This window comes from Phoca vitulina, unplaced genomic scaffold (assembly GCF_004348235.1).
Source record: "Phoca vitulina isolate PV1807 unplaced genomic scaffold, GSC_HSeal_1.0 scaffold13, whole genome shotgun sequence".
Lineage (NCBI taxonomy): Eukaryota > Metazoa > Chordata > Mammalia > Carnivora > Phocidae > Phoca > Phoca vitulina.
In genome coordinates, this window is record NW_022589716.1 from 45,314,637 (window position 1) to 45,339,018 (window position 24,382).

The window sequence follows — 24,382 nt, forward strand, 5'->3', positions numbered from 1 at the left end:
ATGTGGTTAACATGTGGCAACAAGCATACGCCTTACCCATAATAAAATCAACACCCAAACCCAAATGTGGGCAACTACGTCGTCCTAAAATAGGTTTTCACATTTGGAATATCTACATGGGGGCTGGCTCATTAACTTTCACGTCTCATTTTAAAATTAAATTGTATTTAATTAATCCATGAAACGACTGGATTTCGTTGATTCACGGAAAGCGAGACCTATCTGCCTCTTTTCGAATTGCAACGTTAAGAGAAGTAACTTAGCATTTGAACCACGATAAAAATTCAAGAATCGGGAAGCTATCAAGTATGTAAGAGTACGAATTTCGGGATTCTCAGGCCTTCTGGCGGAGTATCCCACCACTCTAAACCCAAGCGCGTCTTCAGTGGCCCTTTTCTAAGCCCATCAGAACCCTTGGCACATGGCCCGCCGGGCCCACTACCCCAGCACATGGCCTGCATAAATACCCAAACCCATCCCCCCCAACCGCACTAGGGTCCTTTCCCCACCACAGCCTCCTTCCAATGAGTTCCCGCCAAATGGACCCTCCGTCTCGCATTCCGCGACCCTCGAAGTCTCAGGGCCTCAGTCCCAAGGGCCCGGGCCTCCTTTGCTATAAGGCTACGGCCTGGGGTGCGGCCTTGGCTGTGGAAAAGGCCCCGAGGCGCGGCGACCCAGCTTCCCAAGACGGAAAGAAGGGGGGCAGGGTCGCCTGACTGCGGCAGGCCGGAAACCTGGACTTGAGGAGACGGTGGCAGCCGAGTTTCCCGCCTGACGCAGCAGCAGCGCAGGCCAGAGTGCGGCCGCCATCGCCGCCTCACCGCTCCCAACCTCTCCGTCCGCCTCGGCCAGAGCCCGCACCGCGGCTTCCCCCCAACCCCAGGCCCCGCTCTAGGACCTCACCTTCGGCGTCTGAGCGGGCCCGCAGCGGCGGAGACTCAGACGCAGACCCGGAAAAGGCGGCTCACAAGATAGCGGCTGTTTATTTTCAGGGTCCTTGCCTGCGCCACACGCGGGTCTGCACACGGCCCCACACACGCCGCTGCGCACGGCTCTCCTCCGCCTCGCCCACGCGGCCAATCAGCACGCGGAGCTCCGCCGTCCAATCAGAGCCGCCCCCGAAGAAGGCCGCCCAGCTTGAGCGCGGCGCGGGGCGGGGCGGGCCTCTACCTCCGCGCGCCGCGGCCTTTCCCAGCGTGCCCCGCGCGCGGCCTTTCCCGCCCGGAACCCCAGGCCCCAATCCTTCTCCGGCCCTTTCCGCTTATTCCAGGCCCCTCCCCACCCGGGGGAAATTTGGGTGTCCCGCCCTTGGTGATATCTCGCGGCAGCCGGCGACGAGGGATGCCAGAGGGCGGGTCTCAGTGAAGTGGCTGTGATTAGCGTGGGATCAGGGAAAATTCCTGTCACTTTTGGGGCTCAGAAAAAAGCGTCTGCTCCGAGACCTCTGGTTCGAACTGACTTTCCGAGCTAGGACACGTTTCCTAAAACACACATCTCAGTTTAGGGAAAAGTCGCGGCTGCCAAGTGACAGAAGTTGCTGTGGCTGTGGGTCGGAGGCCCTAAGTTTTGTTTTGGTTTTTGTGTGAGCGTAGGCAGAGCCTGGAACTCCCTGGGGCTTAAACCTCTTAACAGATAAACCACCACCACCAACCCCCTATCCCTCCCCCTCACAAAATGTACCCGATGAGGGAAAGGGACCTGCCCTGCGGAGGGTGTGAAGATGGCGAAGGAATGGCCCTGAGACTTCTCTGCCTCACAACACACCTTGTGACCGTTTAGCACATTGATGAGTCACATTCCCTGCGACTTAAGGGGGTAACACGGCATGCCAGGAGAGCCATCTGGCCTGGGCTAGCATGTTCAGGAATGGCCTTGAGGTGAGATTTGGTATCTTCTCCAAAGATACGGATATGTAGCATAGATACTATTTCAGGATGAAAACAATTATTGAATATGAACTAAAAAAATTTTTTTTAAATTTTTATTTATTTGACAGAGATATCGAGAGAGGGAACCACAAGCAGAGGCAGAGGGAGAAGCAGGCTTCCCGCTGAGCAGGGAGCCCGACGTGGGGCTCGATCCCAGGACTCTGGGATCATGACCCGAGCCGAAGGCAGATGCCCAACGGCTGAGCCACCCAGGCGCCCCCTGAACTAAAATTTTTAAGAATTGTGTGTACCGGGGCGCCTGGGTGGCTCAGTCGTTAAGCGTCTGCCTTCGGCTCAGGTCATGATCCCAGGGTACTGGGATCGAGCCCCGCATCGGGCTCCCTGCTCAGCAGAAAGCCTGCTTCTCCCTCTCCCACTCCCCCTGCTTGTGTTCCCTCTCTCTCTGTCTCTATCTGTAAAAAAAAATAAATTAAAAAAAAAGAATTGTGTGTACCATCTTGAAACCGCTTTTGTTAGAAACAGGAAAAAAATAGAAGCACCCCTCAGTCTCTTGAGCTCTAAAAGCCTTGAAATTACTGTAGTCTCCTACTAAGCTTAATATGCTCCTCAAGGTTAGTATGCAGCCCAAGTTGTTGGCTGGTATATCCCAGAAATTTACTTTTCATTCCTTTAATGATCATCTTACTTGAAATTGTACAGATCTATTAAGATGTTAAAACTGTGATAAACAGTCCTTATTTGTAGCATTAATTAGGTGGGTAGCTGTGAAGATTTTAGGTGTCCTTTGTCCTTGGTCTCATCTCATTGAATCCTCCCAGTCCCCAGGCTGTATGACTTCTAAAATCATGTTCATGGGAAGGCACAGTGGTTAAGAGCACAGGTGTTGAGAATCAGGCATTAAACCTGGATTCAAATCACTAGCTTCTACTTAATCATTGTAGTGCATTTAGCAGGTTGTGCTCAACATAGTGCTCAATGAAGGGTAGCAATTATCAATTATCAAAGAGTGAATGAACTATCTCAAGGGCCAATGATTTTTTAAAGTTTTTTTTTAACCAAGAAAATTAAAGTAAAAATATTTTAAAATTCAGCATGAAAGGGTCCCACTTCCAATAAGATTGAATTGCCTAGCAGTTTCTGTGTTGTTATATAACACCAGAGTTACCAATAATAAAACTGTTTTGTGCTTATATAGTTTTATTACCAAGAAGCTTACACAGCTTTATAGATTTCCCCTTCCTAACTGATTAATCTTTATATCTCCAGCTAAGTAGTAGTGTGGCAACTGCAAACACTTAAGTAGTGATTTCCTAAGCCCCAACAGTGAGACAGTATAATGCACGAGGCTAAATGGAGAAGTCCACCTTGGGTGCATCCAAGCCATGCCAGGAAGACTAGTGAAATTGTCATAGTAACCATCAATTCCTATTTTTTACTTGATTTTTATTTATCATTCCAACCACAATGTTTGATATCTATTATAGACCCAGGGACAGAATGTTCCTAATGTTAAAAAATTGTTTAAAAAGAGGGTGGGTGTGAAACAGGTAGTGGACATAATTATGTAGGTTTCAAAAGACTTAAGTGGAAGGAATGGAAACATAATGTGGTTTTTGCTGCTTGGCTCTAGGAGTAGTAATAGGTAATGGCTCTTCTCTACCTGGCATCCAGCTTTCTGTAATGACTATTATTATTAACAGAGCCAGATTGATCATGAGGCATTCTGTCTCGAGGTTTATGATAGAATTTAACTACACTCGTTTGTGTTGTCTGGATATGCCCTTGGGTACACCTATTTCACTAGAGATGTTTGAAAATAAGAAAGGAAAAAGCCAGGCCACTCAAAAGATAAACTGCCAATCATATATGAAGAAAGAGTCCCTCCCCTATAAATGTGTTTTCTCCCCCTCCTCCCTTCCAGTGTTCAGTCTTACCCACACTTTTTGTGCTCAGCAATGTTGACTGTTATGAAAGTGACTAGTTCAGATGTAGACCTTGCCCCTAAAGATCTTGCAAGAGGAAATGGGCCATAAGAAAGTATTAAGTGGGGGTGCCTGGGTGACTCAGTTGGTTAAGTTTCTGCCTTCTGCTCAGGTCATGATCCCAGGGTCCTGGGATCGAGCCCCGAATCAGGCTCCCTGCTCAGTAGGGGGTCTGCCTCTACCTGCATGTGTTCACTCTTGCTCTCTCAAATAAATAAATCTTAAAAAAAAAAAAGAAAATATTAAATGTCCTGAGGGAGGATCAGCTAAAATGCTATGATTCAGCATGATTCAGGATTCCTTAAAATGAGTACCAGTTGAGCAGCAATACCTGCCAACTCTTAATTTCCGCTAAAATGCCCAACTGCATAGTACATGCCTTAAATTCTGCTGTCCGATGGAGATGATATCGTATATATCTTTCTAAACCCTTCCATGTCTTGTTTTCTCTGCCTACAGGAAAGAGTCTCTGTGACTTGACTTGGAAAATATGCAAATAAGTTTAAGGAGCATAAATCGTTTTCATCTCTCCTGTCTGCTTGTGAAGCTAAAACATAGTTTACTAAACTAAATCCTGAAATAGGAATCAGTTATACTAATAATAGCTAATAGTATATGTAAAGTTCTTTAACAAGGCCTGGCATAATTACTATTAAAGTGTTATCTATTATTTTTGTTATTATTATGGAGTGCTTATTATATGCCAGTCATTGTTTATAGCCTCTTTATAAGGTTACACAAAACCTCTATGAGATATGTACTTTTATTATCCCCATGAGGAAATAAAATTCCAGAGAATTCAAGTATTCTGCCAAAGGTCAGAGAGTGAATAAATGACAGGGCAGGCTTCAAACAGAAGCAGCCTAAGTGCTTAAACACAATGCTTCCGGCCTCCCAGTAGTTATTGAAACCTAATCCTACAATTTCCTATTGACTCCTTAAAGTAACAGTATAGGGAATACTAACAGATGATAAGGAAAATATGAAACACTGACTAATGATTTCGTGAGCATTCCATCAGTTGGCTTTCTCCTCTATGACCTCAAATTGAAACTACCTCTACTTCTGCAAAATAACTGGTAAGAGAAGAACATCATTTGCAAATAGTTTTTAAAGGTTCAAAGTAAAACCACCCATTTTTGTTCTTAAAAGAAAAGCAGATGCATTCATTTAAAAAAGTAACTTCATATGGATCATCTTCATTATTTAAACTTTAAAATAGGTAGTGAATGGCAAATTACAAAATGTCTTAAATTGTTTTTTGAGAGAGCATTAAAAATATGATCATCTGGCTCTCAAATCTACAAAAATAGTGTAATTGACTTTTCAAGATTAGATTGAAAAACAAGTACTATATAAATGGGTGAATTAGAATCTAACATCTAAAGGAGTATTTAGCCTAATCTACTTGTGCTCTCTATCTCTCTGTCAAATAAATAAATAAAATCTTTAAAAATATATATATATATAGTATAATGTTACAACCACGATAGTAAAATTGATACAGTCCACTGGTTTTGTTCAAATTTCCCCATTTTACTTGTACTCTGTGTGTGTGTGTGTGTGTGCAGTTCTATACAACTGAATCTATTATGTAGGTAGGTCTGTGTAATCACCTACGTACTCAAGATACAGAATACCTTCAACATCATAAGATTCACTCCTGTTGCCCCTTTATACCAACACCTACTTCCTTCCCACTCTTCCCCTCCACCCTAATTCCTGTTCTTCATTTCCAAAATGTCCTTTCAAAAATGTTATATATAGGAGCGCCTGGCTGGGTCAGTTGGAGGAGCATGTGATTCTTGAGTCCCAGGTTGGGTGTAGAGATTATTAAAAAAATAAATAAGTAAACTTTAAAAAATATTATATACAAAAATTTTTTTGGATTAATAATTTTTTTAAAAAATTTATTATGTTATGTTAATCACCATTCATTACATCATTAGTGTTTGATGTAGTGTCCCATGATTCATTGTTTGCGTATAACACCCAGTGGTCCATTTAGTACTATATATAAAATTTTTAAAGATTTATTTATTTGAGAGAGAGAGAGTGCGAGCGGGGGGGGGGGGGGCACCGGGAGAGGAAGAGAGAGAAGCAGGCTCCCTGCTGAGCATGGAGCCCGACAAGGCTCAATCCCAGGACCCTGAGGTCATGACCTGAGCCGAAATCAGGAGTTGGCTGCTTTAACTGACTGAGCCACCCAGGCACCCCAAAAATGTTATATATAAATTTTTTAAAAGTTATATAAATGGAATTGTGCAGTATGTAACCTTTTGGGATTGGCTTTTGTTTCATTGAGCATAACGGCCTGGAGATTCATGGGAGTTGTTGTGCGCATCAAACAGTTTTTTCCTTTACTACTGAGTAGCATTCCACGGTATGGATAAACCACAGTTTAACCAACATCCATGGAAGGACTACTGTTTCTAATTTGGGGCTATTACAAATAAAGTTGCTATGAACATGTGTGTGCAGGTCTGTGTAAACACACTTTCATTTGGCATTTCATTTTTCAGTTAACATTTCCCACATTACCAGTGAGGTTGATCATCTTTTCATATATTTGTAGGCTCTTCAGGTTTCCTCTTTTGAGAAGGGCTGATTTTGCTCACTTTGTGTATTTTGTTGTTTGCCTTTTTCTTCCGGATATGAAAGCATTCTTTATATGTTCGGGATAACAATCCTTTGTAAGTTATATAAAATTGTACGTGTTGACATTTTGGTGATCATTGTTTCTCAGTGTGATGTAAAGTTTAGAAATGGATAAAGAATTCCTGAAAATTGGATTTGGATCATTGATGAAGAGACAGAGTGATTTCATTCAGGAAATGTCACTCAGGGCTACCCACCAAGAGTTTAGGGAGACTACTGCAACCCCCACACTTTGTAGCACCTCCTTTGCATCTGTTAAATGCCAACAATATGCTTTAATGGTGTCATGTTGAACGCTAGGCAGAGCATATCAAAATTTCTGCCTGCTTGAGAGCAAATGCCACGTAGTCCTTAGATTTGCTTTTATCAAACCCTTTGCCTCATTTTGGGGGAGGGCATTCAGATGCATTTATTGCATCACAAAACCATGATTTTCAGCATTTTAATCAGCCCTCGGAAACTGCTGACATCATGATGTCCTCCTCCACTGGTGTTTCCATTTTCTCTAGCACTGCAGCCAGAATTTAGAATCCTGACTCACCCTTCAGCCAGCCATAGAGAATGCTGATCATTCTGGTATGGTCAATGCTCACAAAGTGACTTTGAAAGGGGAAATAGCGTTTGGACAAACCAAAACCAGTGCAATTTCAGGTAATAGTGAGGCTTTTCTAACTTTCTTTTCTGCTCAGCTGCTATCCTTTCTCCTTTGACTGAAGGGGAAACCACGCTTCTGGAATCCTAGCCATAAAGCTGTGGATTGTACGGGCTGGCACGGCCAGTACCGTCCTTCTGAGCTCAGTGAGTTGTCTTTCCCTTCTGCAGAGTCCCGGCTGGGGCGTGGCGCTTACAGTGAACAGTCTGCATAGCTAAATTAACAATTCCAAATTTAGCTCTCATTTCAATAAATTACCTTATAAAACATTCATTGGCCAAAATTATCTTGACTAGTTTATTTATAAGAACATTGCAATTGTTCATGTGGATTGCCTGTGAGGAAACTGATATGCAAAGTTTCCCCTCAAACCACAGGAAAAAAAAAACCATAAAGGAGAGTACCAGGATTTCTAGGAGCATGAAATTTATACCTATGCTATACAAATAAATGTTAGGGGCGTCTGGGTGGCTTAGTCGGTTAAGCGTCCGACTCTTGATTTCGGTTCAGGTTGTGATCTCAGGGTCATGAGATCGAGCCCCACTCTGATGTGGAGCCTGCTTGAGATTCTTTCTATCCCTCTCCCTAACTCCCCCAACCCCATCTCTAAAACAAACAAATAAATGTTAAAGAAAAGAGGCTTTGGATATTTTCAAAGGGCAGTGGTGGGGATTGAGCCCCTCATCGGGCTCCTTGCTCATCAGGGAGCCTGCATCTCCCTCTCCTGCTCCCCCTGCTTGTGCTCTCTCTCTCTTTCTGTCAAATAAATAAATAAAACCATAAATAAATAAATAAAGTATTTAAATGGAAAATGCTTCACAAATTCCCAAATGTTTTACCAAGGTAAAATATTAAGATCAGTTTCTGACACATTTAAGGCATGAAATTCCTTTTCCACACTGATTTAAAACATATAAAGACAATATCTTGGACATGTGAATAGGCAATGATAATATTTCTATTGCATTTGAAGAATGACTGGAAGTAATTTTTTTCCTTTATTTAGATGTTGGCTTCCCTACTCGATGCAATAAAAGTTCTCAGGGGACTAACACTGACTCTAAAACTTCTGATGCTGAAGATTTATCCAAAATGAAGTTTGCTTTGGGTGGCACAGAATTCAAACACAGCTCTGGACTATACTAAAGGGGGTGGTTAATGGGATTTTTCCTGTGCTTCCTATTTTCTTCCTTTCTGACACACATCTAGTTTCCTAGTGATTTCCTGAGTCAGCCAGAGCCAGCTTCCTTCTCTCGTCAACACTGACATGCCCTGCTCTATCAGAGACTATCATTTTATCAACCAACGCATGCTAGGTTAATAATAACTTCATTTACATAGCACCTTATAGTTGGCACATAAACATTCAACCAGCATTTATAGAGAGATTATTATGTGCCACACCATCCAGGGTATTTTCACTTCTTTAAGTTCTTACAGAAACCTAATGGGACACCTGGGTGGCTCAGTCGGTGAAGCGTCTGCCTTCAGCTCAGGTCATGATCCCAGGGTCCTGGGATCAAGCCCCGCGTCAGGCTCCCTGCTCAGTGGGGAGTTTGCTTCTCCCTCTCCCTCTGCCCCTCCCCCTGCTCATGCTCGATCTCTCTCAAATAAATAAATAAAATCTTTTAAAAAAAAGAAACCTCATAGATTCAAGCATAACTTCTCTAGGTAAGATCTATATATTTAAGTAGGAGGCATTAGCCTCCTAACCTAGTGTTTTTCACAGGGTGGGAGGCATGCAATGCTTTCAGGTGGTATATGGCAGGGCATCAACTAAAGTTACATCATATGGTAATAAAGTCTAATTTCAAGTTCTTTCAAGCCTTCTATCTGTCTCAAAGGAAAAGTCCCAGTTTGGTGCTTACCAGTTTTTAACTCTACAACACTGTATTTAATATTTCTTAATGAGGAGAGCATAGGTCCAAGTGATCATCCAGAACATTATCATTTTATTGTGAAAACATAATAGACAAGTTATACTGTTTTCTCATTTGTGTAATCAAATTTCCTCTTTTGTTCACATATACACATACATATTTTATTTTATTGCTGAGGCAGCTGAGAGTAAGTTGCAGATTTTGGGCATTTTTAATCAAGATAAAATTGATAAAGGGGCGCCTAGGTGGCTTAGTAAGTTAAGCGTCTGCCTTCAGCTCAGGTCATGATCTCAGGGTCCTGGGATGGAACCCCGTGTCAGGTTCCCTGCTCAGTGGGGAGTCTGCTTCTCCCTCTCCCTCTGCTCTCCATACCCCCCCTCCGCTCGTGCTCTCTCTCTCTCAAATAAATAAATAAAATATTTTTTAAAAAAGATAAAATTGATTTAAAAAAACATATTAGTTTCAGGTGTAACAATATAATGATTTCATATTTGTATATATTGAAAAATGATCCCCACAATAAATCTATTTAACATTATATCACCATACATAGTTACAAATTTTTTTCTCATTATGAAAACTTTTAAGATTTGCTCTCTTAGCAACTTTCAGATATACAATACAGTATTATTCACTACAGTCACCATGCTGTACATTATTCCCTTGGGACTTATTTAATTACTGGAAGTTTGTACCTTTTGATCCCCTTCACCTACTTCACCTACTCCCCTCCCTCTGCCTCTGGCAACCACCAACCTGTTCTCTGTATCTATGAGCTTCTATTTTTTTTGTTTGTGTTTACATATGGTTTTTTTGTTTGTTTTTTTAGATTCCATATATAAGTGAGATCAGATAGTATTTGTATTCTTTGTCTGACTTATCTCACTTAGCATAATGCCTTCAAGGTCCATCCATGTTGTCACAAATTGCAGGATTTCCTTCCTTTATATGGTTGAATAATATTCTGTTGTACATATACACCACATTTTCTTTATCTATTCATCCCTTAATGTACATTTAGGTTGCTTCCAAAAGTTTCCTCTTATAAATTAAGAAAATGAGGGGCACCTGGGTGGCTCAGTCAGTTAGGTGGCTGACTCTTGATTTCTGCTCAGGTCATGATCTCAGGGTCCTGGGATCAAGCCCCACCTCAGGCTCTGTGCTCAGCAGGAAGTCTGCTTGAGATTTCTCTCCCTCTCCCTCTGCCCTTTTCCCCTGCTCACTCGCTCTCTCTTTCTCTCTCTCAAATAAATAAGTATTTTTTTAAATATTTTATTTATTTATTTGACAGAGAGAGAGAGAGAGACAGCGAGAGAGTGAGCATAAGCAGGGGAAGTGGGGGAGGGAGAAGCAGGCTTCCCGCACAGCAGGGAGCCTGATGCGGGGCTCGATCCCAGACCCTGGGATCATGACCTGAGCCAAAGGCAGACGCCTAACGACTGAGCCACCCAGGCGCCCCTAAATAAAATAAGTATTAAAGAAAAAAGAAATTGGGGCACCTGGGTGGCTCAGTTGGTTAAGCATCTGCCTTCAGCTCAGGTCATGATCTCAGGGTCCTGGGATTGAGTCCCTCATTGGGCTCCTGTTCAGTGGGGAGTCGGCTTCTGCCTCTACCTTTCCCCCCTGCTCATGATCTCTCTCTCTCACGCTCTCTCTCTCAAATAAATAAATAAATAAATAAAATCTTTTTTAAAAATTCTAAGAAAATGGGGCTACTGGCTGGCTCAGTTGGTGGAGTATGTGACTTTTGGTCTCAGGGTTGTGGGTGCAGAGATTGCTTGGGTGCAGAGATTGCTTAAAAATAAAATCTTTTAGGGGCGCCTGGGTGGCTCAGTCGGTTAAGCGTCTGCCTTTGGCTCAGGTCATGATCCCAGGGTCCTGGGATCAAGCCCTGCATCAGGCTCCCTGCTCTGCGGAGAGCCTGCTTCTCCCTCTGCCTGCTGCTCTGCCTACTTGTGTTCTCTCTCTGCCAAATAAATAAATAAAATCTTTAAAAAAAATCTTTTAAAAAAAGAAATTAAGAAAACAATACCATTTACAAGTGCACCATAAAGAATAAAATATCTAGGAATAAACTTAACCAAAGGTGGAAGACCTGTACACTAAAAACTATAAAACATCAATGAAAGAAATTGAAGATGACACAAACAAATGGAAAGACATTCCATGTTCATGGATTGGAAGAATTAATACTGTTAAAATGCCCATATTACCCAAAACAATCTACAGATTCAATGCAATTCCTACCAAAATACCAATAGCATTTTTCACAGAACTAGAACAAATAATACTAAAATTTGTATGGAAGCACAAAAGACCCCAAATAGCCAAAGCAATCTTGAGAAAGAAGAACAAAGCTAGAGGTATCACAATTCCAGATTTCAAGATACACTACAAAGCTGTAATCAAAACACTACAGTACTGGCCCAAAAATAGACACAAAGATCAATCCAATAGAATAGAGAGCCCAGAAATAAGCCTATGATTATATGGTCAATTAATCTAGGACAAAGGAGGCAAGAATGTACAATGAAGAAAAAACAGTCTCTTCAATAAATGGTGCTGGAAAAACTGGACAGCGACAGGTAAAAGAATGAAGCTGAACCATTTTCTAACACCATACACAAAAATAAACTCAAAATGGATTAAAAAACCTACATGTGAGTCCTGAAAAAATATCCTAGAAGAGAGCATAGCCAGTAATTTCTCTGATATCAGCCACAGCAACATTTTTCTAGATAGGTCTTCTGAGGCAAGGAAAACAAAAGCAAAATAAACTATTAGGAATACATCAAAATGAAAAGGCTTTGCACAGTAAAGGACAATCAACAAAACAAAAAAACAACCTACTGAATGGGAGAAGATATTTGCAAATGACATATCTGATAAAGGGTTAATATTCAAAATATATAAAGAACTTATACAACTCAACACACACACACAAAATGATCCAATTAAAAAACAGGCAGGGGGGATACCTGGGTGGCTCAGTCAGTTAAGCATCTGACTTCATCTCAGGTCATGATCTCTGGGTCCTGGGATGGAGCCCTGCATCAGGCTTCCTGCTCAGCAGGGAGTCTGCTTCTCTCTCTCTCCCTCTGCCCCTCCCCACCACTCGTTCTCTCTCTCTCAAATAAAGTCTTAAAAAAAATAAAAAACAGGCAGAGGACCTGAATAGACATTTTTCCAAAAAAACCTACAGATGACTAACAGACACATGAAAAGATGCTCAACATCACTCATCATCAGGGAAATACAAATAAAAACCACAATGAGATATCACCTTACACCTGTCAGAATGGCTAAAAACAAAAAGGTAAGAAATAACAAGTCTTGGTGAGGATGTGAAGAAAAGGGAATCCTCTCTTACACTGTTGATAGGAATGTAAATCGGTGCAGCCACTGTGGAAAACAGTATGGAGTTGCTTCAAAAAATTAAAAATAGAAATACCGTATGATCCAATAATTCCACTACTGGGTATATATCAAAGAAAAAGAAAACATTTATTTGAAAGATCTGTGCACCCCTATGTTTATTGCAGCATTGTTTACAATACCCAAGATATGGAAGTAACCTAAGTGTCCATTGATAGAAGAATGGATAAAGACAATGTGAGATATTTATATATATATTTATGTATATAAAAAATATTATGCATATATAAGCAATATATATAATATTACGCAGCCATAAAAAAGGATAAGATTGTGCCATTTGTGACAACAGGGACAGACCTAGAGGGTTTTTTTTTTAAAGATTTTATTTATTTATTTGACAGAGAGAGACACAGCGAGAGAGGGAACACAAGCAGGCGGAGTGGGAGAGGGAGAAGCAGGCTTCCTGCTGAGCAGGGAGCCCTATGCAGAGCTCGATCCCAGGACCCTGGGATCATGACCTGAGCCGAAGGCAGATGCTTAACGACTGAGCCACTCAGGCGCCCCTGACCTAGAGGGTTTTATACTAAGTGAAATAAGTCAGACTGAGAAAGACAAATACCACATGATTTCAATCATATATTGAATCTAAAAACAAAAACAAATAAAATGCAGAAACAGACCCATAAATACAGAGAACACACTGATGATTGCCAGAGGGGAGGGGGTGAGGGGATGGACAAAATAGGTGAAGGTGAGCAGGAGATACAGGCTTCCAGTTATGGAATGAATAAATCAGGGGAATGAAAGACACAGCATAGGGAATATAGTCAATGGTATTGTAGAAATGTTGTATGGTAACAGATGGTAGCTACCCTTGTGATGAGCAGAGAGTAATGTAGAAATTTGTCCAAATCACTATGTTGTACACCTGAAGCTAGTGGAACATTGTGTCAACTACATTTATATAAAATTTTTTTCAAGTTTCCTCTTAAAGTAAGAGTAAAACGTGAGTTAATGTAAAGAGTAAATATGGGGTGCCTGGGTGGCTCAGTCAGTTAGGCGTGCTACTCTTGAGTTAGTCTCAGGTCAAGATCTCAAGGTTGTGAGGAGGGAGTTTGCTTGAGACTCTTTCCCTCTGCCCCTCCACCCTCCAAAATAAATAAATAAAACTGTTTTTTTCACTTGAGAGAGACAGCGTGCAGGAGTGGGGGGGGGGCAGAGGGAGAAGCAGACTCCCCACTGAGCAGGAAGCCCGATGCTGGACTTGATCCCAGGACCCTGAGATCATGACCTGAGCGAAAGGCAGATGCTTAACCGACTGAGCCACCCAGGAGCCCCATAAATAAATAAATCTTTTTTAAAAAAGGAATAAATATGAAGTAAATAAGAACAGAGGAAGTACAACAAAATGTAAACACTCCCAAAGACAGCATGAAGGATGGGTAGATTTGGCAAAGACGGAGTGGAGGGTATGCAAGGGGAGCAAGTGTGGGAAAGCAGATGAAATGCAAAGGAATCCTTAACAGTGGAAGAGGAGAAGAGAAGTACACGGGGGTGGCACTTCCAGAGCCTCTCACCTAATCCAATCTTAGTATCTGCCTTTGAACTCTGACAGGCCTTGAGGGTCAGCTACTGGAATAATTTGTGCGGTAATTATGGTGGAAAAAAAGATCCTCGGGGTGCCTGGGTGGCTCAGTCGGTTAAGCATCTGCCTTCAGCTCAGGTCATGATCCCAGGGTCCTAGGATTGAGCCCCACATCGGGCTCCCTGCTCAGCAGGAAGCCTGCTTCTCCCTCTCCCACTCCCCCTGCTTGTGTTCCCTCTCTCGCTGTGGCTCTGTCTGTCAAATAAATAAATTAAAAAAAAAAAAAACTTTAAAAAAAAAAGATCCTCAAGAAATACACTATTGCTGTTAAAAATAAAACACAAGATCATTTTCTCCCTTGAATATGGCAAGGACGCTGTTGAGTAATCATAACACGTTGGCCAGCTATCCTTGAGCATTAACAATGTTTTTAAATTGAGGGAGGAAAAAAAGAGGGCAGAAATAATTTCCTGTTTCCTATTCCCTCTGTGTGCAGAGTTTTCAGAGCAGAAGAACCTGGAGCCCAGGGCTGGTACTGGGACATTTGAATGTCTGACTGCTGTTCAACCAGCTTTTCCTGTTGGCTTGCTATTCCCAGGAAACTGTCTACTGGGCTGTTTGGTGGGGGTGAGGAGGGGAGTGAAGGGCTAATAAAAGGGATGTTTGAGAGCTTCAGCACCTTGGTGTGTATGTCTGAAAATTTCAGTGTAGGTGTAGGTCTCCAGCTGCAGGCAGCATTCCAAGTTTAGAGCAGCAATCTGATTCTCTGTGTCTCTGTGTGTGTGTGTGTGTGCGCGCACCTGCCCACAGCACCTTACATGCCCTTGATTACTGGAAGATTGGAAGAATAACACAGGAGGGTAAAACCTCCTCTGCAGATCAACAACTCCAAGGATACTCACCGGGCCTAAGACCCAAATGGAGGATGACAACTGTCTTTGATTACTATCCCTCTTCCTTTTCACAACTCCCTTTTCCACTCCTTACCATTGTCTTACCGATACTATTAGGTAGTGATCTCCGATGAGTAAAAGAGCCAACAAAGAGCTTCCTATTGAGAAGTTAGGAGACAATAGCCAAGGGTCTTATCTTTTCCTGGGTTTCTTCCATGGGTCCTTCTTGAAGAGCCCATTAAATCCTTTGTGGTAGATTTCATAGAGAGGCTAATAAAGGACAGGCTCAGGGCACCTGGGTGGCTCAGTTGGTTAAGCATCTGAATAAGGGCTGTCCCCTTTGGGCAGGTGGGTTGTCATGATCCTGGGATCCTGGATCGAGTCCCTCATCAGGCTCCTTGCTCAGCGGGGAGTCTACTTCTCCCTCTCTCTCTGTGCCTCCCCCTGTTTGTGCATGCTCTCTCACTCTCACCCTCTCTCAAATAAATAAATAAATAAAATCTTACAAAAAAAAAAGACAGGCTCCGCAAATTTCCTTAAAAAGAAAAAAAAAGGACAGACTCCGCAAGTTTCCTCACATCATAGGCACAGACCCTTACCTACTTCTTTATTCTACCCACTTTTAAGACCTTTATATGGGAACATATAAAGGACAGTACACTGGGTTATCATGTGGGGACATAAAAGGTGAAACTACAGTTTAAGATACACAATAGAGGAAAAAAGAACTCTGAAAAGTAAAATCAGAGGAAGTATTTGAAAACAAATTTCTTGGGAGCCTGGGTGGCTCAGTCAGTTAGGTGTCTGCCTTCGGCTCAAGTCATGATCCCAGGGTCCTGGGATCCAGTCCCACCTCAGGCTCCTTGCTCAGCGGGGAGTCTGCTTCTCCCTCTCCTTCTTCCCCTCCCCCCTGCACATGCGCACGTGTGCTCTCTTTCTCTCTCTCGAATAAATAAAATCTTTAAAAAAGAAAATAAAATAAAACAAATCTCTTAATGTCATTATATGATTCTAAACTCTAGACTGTCCAAGGTCAAAGGTAGGCAAGGTCTGACTAATTTTTATAGTCAGTACCTAACAGAGCATCTTGAACACAGGTCTTCAGTGAATCATTATTGAGTGAATGAAGATTTCATTTTCCCTCTCGGCATCACGCCCGAGATTGCCTAGATTGTTCATTATCCTCAGAGCCAGCATTTATTATATCTCACTCGAAAGTCGCTAAGACAAGGCATTTTCCACAGGCTTTTCCTGTTTTTCAGTACTGGCCAACCTCGATTTGTGATGACAACATCAGTTGGCCTGTGTTTTATGCTGGCCTTTGCAATGATACAGTAACAGAACCTGGAATCTCCAGAATTGGTGTTAACACAAATAGTTTTAAAATGGAACTACCATAGGAAGGGAAGGTTGGATGCTCACCTAACAAGAGGGTTGAGGGGTTAGAATGATGTATGTATGAAGCACTTTTTATACTATAAAGTGCTATCCATATTTAGCTACTATTGTTATTAGAATATCAGAAAACTACCCATAGGACCTAACAGAGTATTCCAGGACATTTTTACTCAACATGATAAAGTAGCGGTTCTCCAATATTTTTGGTCAGTTAATCATTCTGGAAAATACCTCAAGACTTGCTATCTCATTCAGTCTTACCTAATGCAAGTGTTTTACTCCAACGAATGGAAAGAAAAAGACTACCTTTAATTTCCAGTTTCCAATAACCTCTGTTTAGGAAAGAGAAAAGGAATAAAAGAATTGTGGAAAGGAGTTCCAAGAACAGGATCAACTACAATTAAATTCTTCAACAACTCCTCCAAAATCAACTATGATTAGATTATTTTTTTAAGTAGGCTCCACGCCCAGCATGGAACCCAACACAGGGCTTGGACGCAGGGCCCTGTGATCAAGACCTGAGCTGAGATCAAGAGTTGGACGCTCAGCGGACTGAGCCACCCACATGCCCCAGTGATTAGATTTTTTTTTAAGATTATTTATTTATTTATTTGTCGGGGAGGGAGAGAACACAAGCAGAGGGAGCAGCAGGCAGAGGGAGAAGCAGACTCCCCTGCTCAGCAGCGAGCCAGATGCAGGACTCGATCCCAAGACCCTGGGAGTATGACCTGAGCTGAAGGCAGATGCCCAACCAACTGAGCCATCCAGGCATCCCCCCAGTGATTAGATTCTTGATGAAGCAACAAGAAGCCAAGCTAAGGATTAGGGAAACCCAGAAAAAGGCTCAGAAGAGGAAAGACCATCGAACATAAGACCTACCAATCTTTAATCACTGGTGTTCCCAAAGGGTCTGTCCTTGGCTGCTTTCTGTCCTTACTCCCTAATTTCCCTGTTTCAACTACCATTTACCTAAGAAGAAAGGAGGTAAGGGGAAAGTTACCTAAGATAACTTAGGGATGGAGTACAATGAAAATGATCAAAACAAACTTGAGCATATGAGCCCACCTGCCCAAAGGGGACAGCCCTTATTCAGATCTAGTCGGTTGTCTTTGGAGAACATGGGATTAGGGTTACCAGGTGTCTCATTTTTTTTGTTTTGTTTTTTGATTCTTGTTTTTTTCCCTCATATTTTGACAGAAGTTGAAATTCTTCATTTTTATGACAAATCTCCCAGTTTCAACTGTTGGCAATTTATTTTTAAAATTGCAGAGGATTTTTATGGGAGTGAAACTACTCTATATGATACTATAATGGTGGATACATATCACCATTATAAATTATAAATTTCTCCAAACCCAAAGAATATACAATGCCAAGAGTGAATCCTAATGGAAACTATGGGCTTTGGGTGATTATGATGTGTAGGTGTAGGTTCATTGACTGTTTCAGATACACCATTCTGGTGGGGGATATTGATAGTGGGGGACAGTATGTGTGTGTCCAGGCAGAGGGTATAGGGGATCTCTGTACATTCCACTCAATTTTTCCAGGAACCTAAAACTACTCTAAAAAATAGTGTCTATTAAAAAAATTACTGTGGCCAAATGAAACCCAAACGGATTTGGCCCATAGCCTATAGTTAGCAACCTGTGACTGACTGTACATTTTCTGGCTTTACACTTCTTACTTGAGTTTGAGACCTATATCTTTTTTTTTTTTAAGATTTTATTTATTGATTTGAGAGAGAGAGCATGAGCAAGGGGAAGAGACAGAGGGAGAAGCAGACTCCCTGGTGAGCAGGGAGCCCGATGCGGGACTCGATCCCAAGACCCTGAGATCATGACCTGAGCCGAAGGCAGATGCTCAACCGACTGAGCCACCCAGGCGTCCCTGAGACCTGTATCTTTAATGAAAATTTGGATAAATTAACTGGGGCATTCCACAGACTACTCAAGTGCAATTTGTTTAAACTAGAATACATCTTACTCAATGTACAAACAAACAGAATGAAACTTGCCTCCCATCTTGAAGTCCCTGTTGGTCACAGTCCATCTGTTTGTCCAGATTAGAAGCCCTGGCATCATCTGTGGCCTTATCTCTACTTTATTTTTCATCTCCAATTCCTTCATTAAACCTTTACTGAGCATTCCCTAAGTGCTAGGTACTGTGCTAAGCACTAAGGATACAAATATAAAAGACGCAGTTCAGACTCTGGAGAGAAAGGTGGAAAGGGACAAGTATTTACAAAACAGTATTTACTAAGTGTTATAATACACATGTATAGAATGACTCCTGACCTTTTTTTTTTTTAACTTGAAGGTCTAATTGGCGCTTTTTTTTTTTTAAGATTTTATTTATTTGACAGAGAGAGAGACAGCGAGAGAGGGAACATAAGCAGGGGGAGTGGGAGAGGGAGAAGCAGGCTCCCCACCCAGCGGGAAGGGAGCCCAATGTGGGGCTCCATCCCAGGATGTTGGGATCATGACCTGAGCTGAAGGCAGACGCTTAATGACTGAGCCACCCAGGCACCCCTCTAATTGGCTTTCTTAAGTGATTCATGAATTAGGGAGCATCCTATCCAGCAAATAGAGGGGAGCTCCCCCTCATGACCTTCTTTAATCTGCACAATCTTATGAAGTAGGTATCTTTTTTTATAACAGCTTTATTGGGATATAATGGATATGCCATAAAAGTCACCCTTTTATAGTGTATAATTCAGTGGGTTTTAGTACATTCACAGAGCCATGCGATCATCACCACTATCTAATTCCAGACTTTTTTTTTTTTTTCTTAAGAGCAGTTTTAGATTCACAGCAAAATTGAACGGAGAGTACAGAAAGTTCCCACATCCCTCCCCCGGAAACCCTGGCAAGACTGCTCATTTTACTGTCTCCAGTTTTGCCTTTTCCAGAATGTTGTATAGTTGGAATCATACAGTATATAGCCTTTTCAGATTGGATTCTTTCACTTAGTAATATACATTTAAGTTTCCTCCATGTCTTTTTGTGGCTTGATAATTCACTTCTTTTTAGTGCTAAGTAAGATCCCATTACCTGGATGTACCAGTTTACCTATCCATTCACCTACTGAAGGACATCTTGGTTGCTTCCAAGTGTTGGCAATTATGAAGGAAGCTGCCCATAAACATCTGTGTGAAGGTTTTTTGTGCACAAAAGTTTTCAACTCCTTCAGTACACATCAAGGAGTATGACTGCTGGGGCGCCTGGGTGGCTCAGTCGTTAAGCGTTTGCCTTCGGCTCAGGTCATGATCCCAGGGTCCTGGGATCGAGCCCCACACCGGGCTCTCTGCTCCGCGGGAAGCCTGTTTCCCTCTTTCCTACTCCCCCTGCTTGTGTTCCCTCTCTCGCTGTGTCTCTCTCTCTCAAATAAATAAATAAAATCTTTAAAAAAAAAAAGGGAGTATGACTGCTGGATCCGATGGTAAGAGTATATTTAGGGATACCTGGGTGTGCAGTTGGTTAAGTGTTCAACTCTTGGTTTTGGCTCGGGTCATGATCTCAGGCTCATGAGATCAGCCCCACATTGGGCTCTGGAGTCTGCTTAGATTCTTGCTCTCTCTCTGACATCAATAAATAAATCTTTAAAAAAAAAAAAACCTCTTCTTTTTTATTTAGTGATGTTAGAGAGAGAGCACGTGAGTGAGGGTAGGGGCAGAGGGAGAGGGAGAGAGAAACTTTAGCAGATTCCTTGCTGATCTCATGAACCTGAGATCATGACCTGAGCCAAAACCAAGAGTCAGACACAACCAAGTATGCCATCCAGGGGCCCTGAGTATATTTAGTTTTGTAAGAAACTGCCAAACTGTCCTTCAAGGTGGCTGTACCATTTTTGCCTTCACACCAGCAATGAATGAGAGTTCCTGTTCCTCCACATCTTTGTCAGCATTTGGTGTTGTCAGTGTTTCGCACTCTGGCCATTCTGATAGGTGTGTAGTGGTGTCTTGTTGTTGTTTTAATTTGCATTTCCCTAACGACATATGATGTGGAGCATCTTTTCAGACGCTTATTTGCCACCTCTATATCTTTTTTGGTGAGATGTTTGTTCAGGTGTTTTGCTCATTTTTAATTGGTTGTTCCTTTTCTTAATTTCGAATTTTAAGAGTTCTTTGTATATTCAAAATATATTTTTAAAGATTTTATTTATTAATTAATTAATTATCTATTTGAGAGAGAGAGGCAGAGGGAGAGGGAGAGAATCTCAAGCAGACTCCTCACTGAGCACAGAGCCCAACACAGGGCTTGATCTCACGACCCGAAGATCATGACCTGAGCTGAAAGCAAGAGTCAGATGCTTAACTGACTGAGTCACCCAGGCGCCCCTCTATATTCAAAATATTTAAAAATTTCTCGAGACTTCTTCTTTGATCCATGTGTTATTTAGAAGTGTGTTGTTCAATCTCCATGTATTTGGGGGCTTTCCAGCTCTCTATTGTTGATTTCTAGTTCAATTCCATGTAGTCTATGAGCAGGCTGGGACCACCCACCTACCTCTCAGTACATGGCAGAGTTAAGGCCCTGAGTACCGGCAGTACTGAATCTGTTGAATCTGAGCCAAGTCTGACTGTAATTTTAACCTGGAAGGATTGATTGTCTTTTTAAAAAGCTCCCAAATCTCCACCTCTCTCTGTTTTAAACTGATTTATGAAAGTTAAAAAAAAAAAAAGCTCAGTGTTAGTAAAGGAAGACTAAGCAGATTTCTGTTTTAAAAGCCAAAGCTTCAATGTACAGAACTATGTAGATTTGGGGTAGATGCTCTAACTGAATTTTCTTTTTTATTTTAGTAAAATATACCTAACGTATAATTTACCATCTCAACCATTTTTTATTTTACCGTTCAGTGGCATTAGGTACATTCATGTTATACAACCATCACCAACATCCATCCCCAAAACTTTTGCATCTTCCTTTTTTTTTCTTTCTTTTTTTTCCTTAAGATTTTATTTATTTATTTGACAGACAGAGAGAGAGAGCACAAGCAGGGGGAGTGGCAGGTAGAGGAAGGCAGAGGGAGAGGGAGAGGCAGACTCCCCGCTGAGCAGGGAGCCCGATGTGAGGCTCAATCTCAGGACTCTGGGATCATGACCTGAGCTGAAGGCAGACGCTTAACCGACTGAGCCACCCAGGTGCCCCAACTTTTGCATCTTCCTAAAATGAAACTCTGTACCCATGAAACAGCAACTCCCTACTTCCCCTTCCCGGCCCCTGGAAACCACCATTCTACTTTCTATCTCTATCAGTTTGAAGATTCTAGTAGTAGAATCTCATATAAGTGGAATCAGACCATATTTGCCTTTTCGTGACTGGCTTATTTTACTTAGTACGATGTCCTCAAGGTTCATCCATGGTGTAGCATGTGCCAGAATTTGCTCCCTTTTTAAATCTCTATCTGAATTTTTATTTCTTCATTTTGTTTCACATTAAAACTACAACGATCAAAATCAGTCTTGATTTTGCAAACAAATGTACTGAGCTGAAGGAACCTGTCCAAGAGGGAGCATCCGGTGTGATGTGTCCACGCTGGCTTCTCCGCCCTCTCCAGAGGCTGCCTTTGCAAGGAGGATCATTAGGACAGGGAGCTCAAAGCTCTCTCTATTGACCTAGGCTGAGAAGTAACAGAGCGTTATTTAGTTTTCTTTGCCAAAGAGAATCTAAATTGTGCTGAATCAGAGCAACTATAAACATTGTTTGCTTTTAGATGGTTCACTTTATCCCCCAGGCTCTGAGATAATCAGCCCGTGTTCTGGAGCTGTGTTTCTGAGAAATAGATACAAATGAGTCCGCAGAGTCCATAAACAAAATATATTAGGACTTTCCAATCTAGGACAAACCAATTAATATAAATCATGGATTGTATTGCATTATACAAATCTTTACAACAAGTGTGCATTAATTAGTGCAAGGAAATTTTTAGTCTATAGGAAAATGGCAATGTATAAAATATTTAATAATGCCTTAGTCTCATACTTTAATATTCTTTTTTTTTCTAAGATTTTATTTATTTATTTGACAGAGAGAGACACAGCGAGAGAGGGAACACAAGCAGGGGGAGTGGGAGAGGGAGAAGCAGGCTCCCCACTGAGCAGGGAGCCCGATGCGGGGCTCAATCCCAGGACCCTGGGATCATGACCTGAGCCGAAGGCAGACGTTTAACGACTGAGCCACCTAGGCGCCCCTTCCTATCATAAACTTAACAAACTGAAGTCAAAGCAATAATTGCTAGTGCATCTAGAAAACAATCCAACCAGGAAATACTGCTTTCTTACACTGTATTACCATAAAAAATGTAGTTACAGTCCATATTTATAAGTATATGCATAAATGTAGCATATTTATATTACTATAAAGAATGTAAATATATATTTATATATATATGCAAAATTAATGATATTCACTGGTTTAAAAGATTACCCCTAAAATACAAAATGTGACAAATAAAAGCTGTCTTGAGGGATTCCTGGGTGGTTCAGTCGGTTAAGCATCTGCCTTCGGCTCAGGTCATGATCCCAGGGTCCTGGGATTGAGTCCCACCTTGGGCTCCTTGATCAGCGGGGAGTCTGCTTCTCCCTCTGCCTGCCACTCCCCTTGCTTGTGCTCTCTCTCTCTCTCTCTGACAAATAAATAAATAAAATCTTAAAAAAAGAAAGAAAGAAAAAATTGCCTTGATGGTTTTTTTTTTTTTTTTAAGATTTTATTTATTTATTTGACAGCGAGAGAGGGAACACAAGCAGGGGGACTAGGAGAGGGAGAAGCAGGCCTCCCGCTGAGCAGGGAGCCTGATGCGGGGCTCGATCCCAGGACCCTGGGATCATGACCCAAGCTGAAGGCAGACACTTAATGACTGAGCCACCCAGGTGCCCCACGCCTTGATGGTTTTATCAGTATCCACCATAGGAGGAAAATTCAAGACAAGATAAATGTTTTTATTTAAAAATACATAAAACATAATAATAACAATATTTCAAATGCATGTGGAATGTAAACTTGAGTTATTCTGTATGAATTTCAGTGAAAACAATTTTTAAGACATAAACCACTCCTGTGATTTGGATATAAAAGTTTAAACATAATTAGGATCTTACTTCTCAACATCAAGCTTGGGCATATTAGAAGTATTATGGAGATATACTATATGACTAGGTTCTTTTTTTCCAAGTAGCAAGACAATCTTCTGAAAAACTAACTCAGACAGCACATCTCCCAACATCCTCCATGAGGCAAAAAGCCCAGAAAATTTCAGTGACTTGCTGCTGGTCACAGAGCCAGGACACCAACACTTTCCCAAATCCACCAGGCTCTAATAAGAAAGGTTTTTTTTTTAAAGATTTTATTTATTTATTTATTTATTTGACAGAGAAAGAGAGAGCACAAGCAGGGGGGAGCAGCAGAGGGAGAGGGAGAAGCAGGCTCCCTGCTGAACAAGGAGCCCGATGTGGGGCTCGATCCCAGGACCCTGGGATCATGACCTGAGCCAAAGGCAGACGCTTAACCAGCTGAGCCACCCAGGTGCCCCAAGAAAGTTTTCAAGGAGGTGAAAAATATATAACAAAGCAGAAATATGCTGGAATAAGGGAGATCTAATAGCTTTGCTCAGAATCTTCATAGAGTGGGTTCCATTAGGATTAAAGAAAAAGGTAATCACTACAGAATTAAATATGTCACCAAAAAGAAAAGAAAGCCTTAGGACTGCAATAGCCCAGAAGCAGGGAGTTTACACAGAAGTGATTTTCTAATCCCCCAACAATACTGCAGCAGGCCAGGAGGGAGGTGGCTTGGGGAAGGTTCTCTTATTTCATCCTTGCTGGAAACCCTCCTGTGGCCCTTGTGCATTACTGGTGGGAATATAAAATGGTGAGGCCACAGTGGAAAACAGTTTGGTGGTTCCTCAAAAAGTTAAACATAGAACTACCATATAACCCAGCAATTCCACTTCTAGGTACAGATCCAAAGGAACTGAAAACAGGGACTCAAACAGATACTTGTAAGCCAATGTCCATCGAAGCATTATTCACAATAGCCACAAGGTGGAAACAAGCCAAGTGTCCATCAA

General features: G+C 41.8%; 1 protein-coding gene across 6 annotated transcripts in view; it reads right to left on the reverse strand.

Moving 5' to 3' along the window:
• Nucleotides 1-24,382, reverse strand: part of CNBP (CCHC-type zinc finger nucleic acid binding protein) — a 67,317-nt gene that overhangs the window by 11,090 nt on the left and 31,845 nt on the right. For 2 of the 6 annotated variants that reach the window (XM_032412039.1, XM_032412035.1), the window contains exon 1: nt 904-1,079. The exons of 2 other annotated variants lie outside the window; for them this stretch is intronic. The gene's annotated coding sequence lies outside the window, so the exon portion shown is untranslated. Of the gene's footprint in view, nt 1-903; nt 1,080-24,382 lie in introns of those variants that run through there. 2 more of the 6 variants (XM_032412040.1, XM_032412038.1) reach the window with 1 other exon arrangement.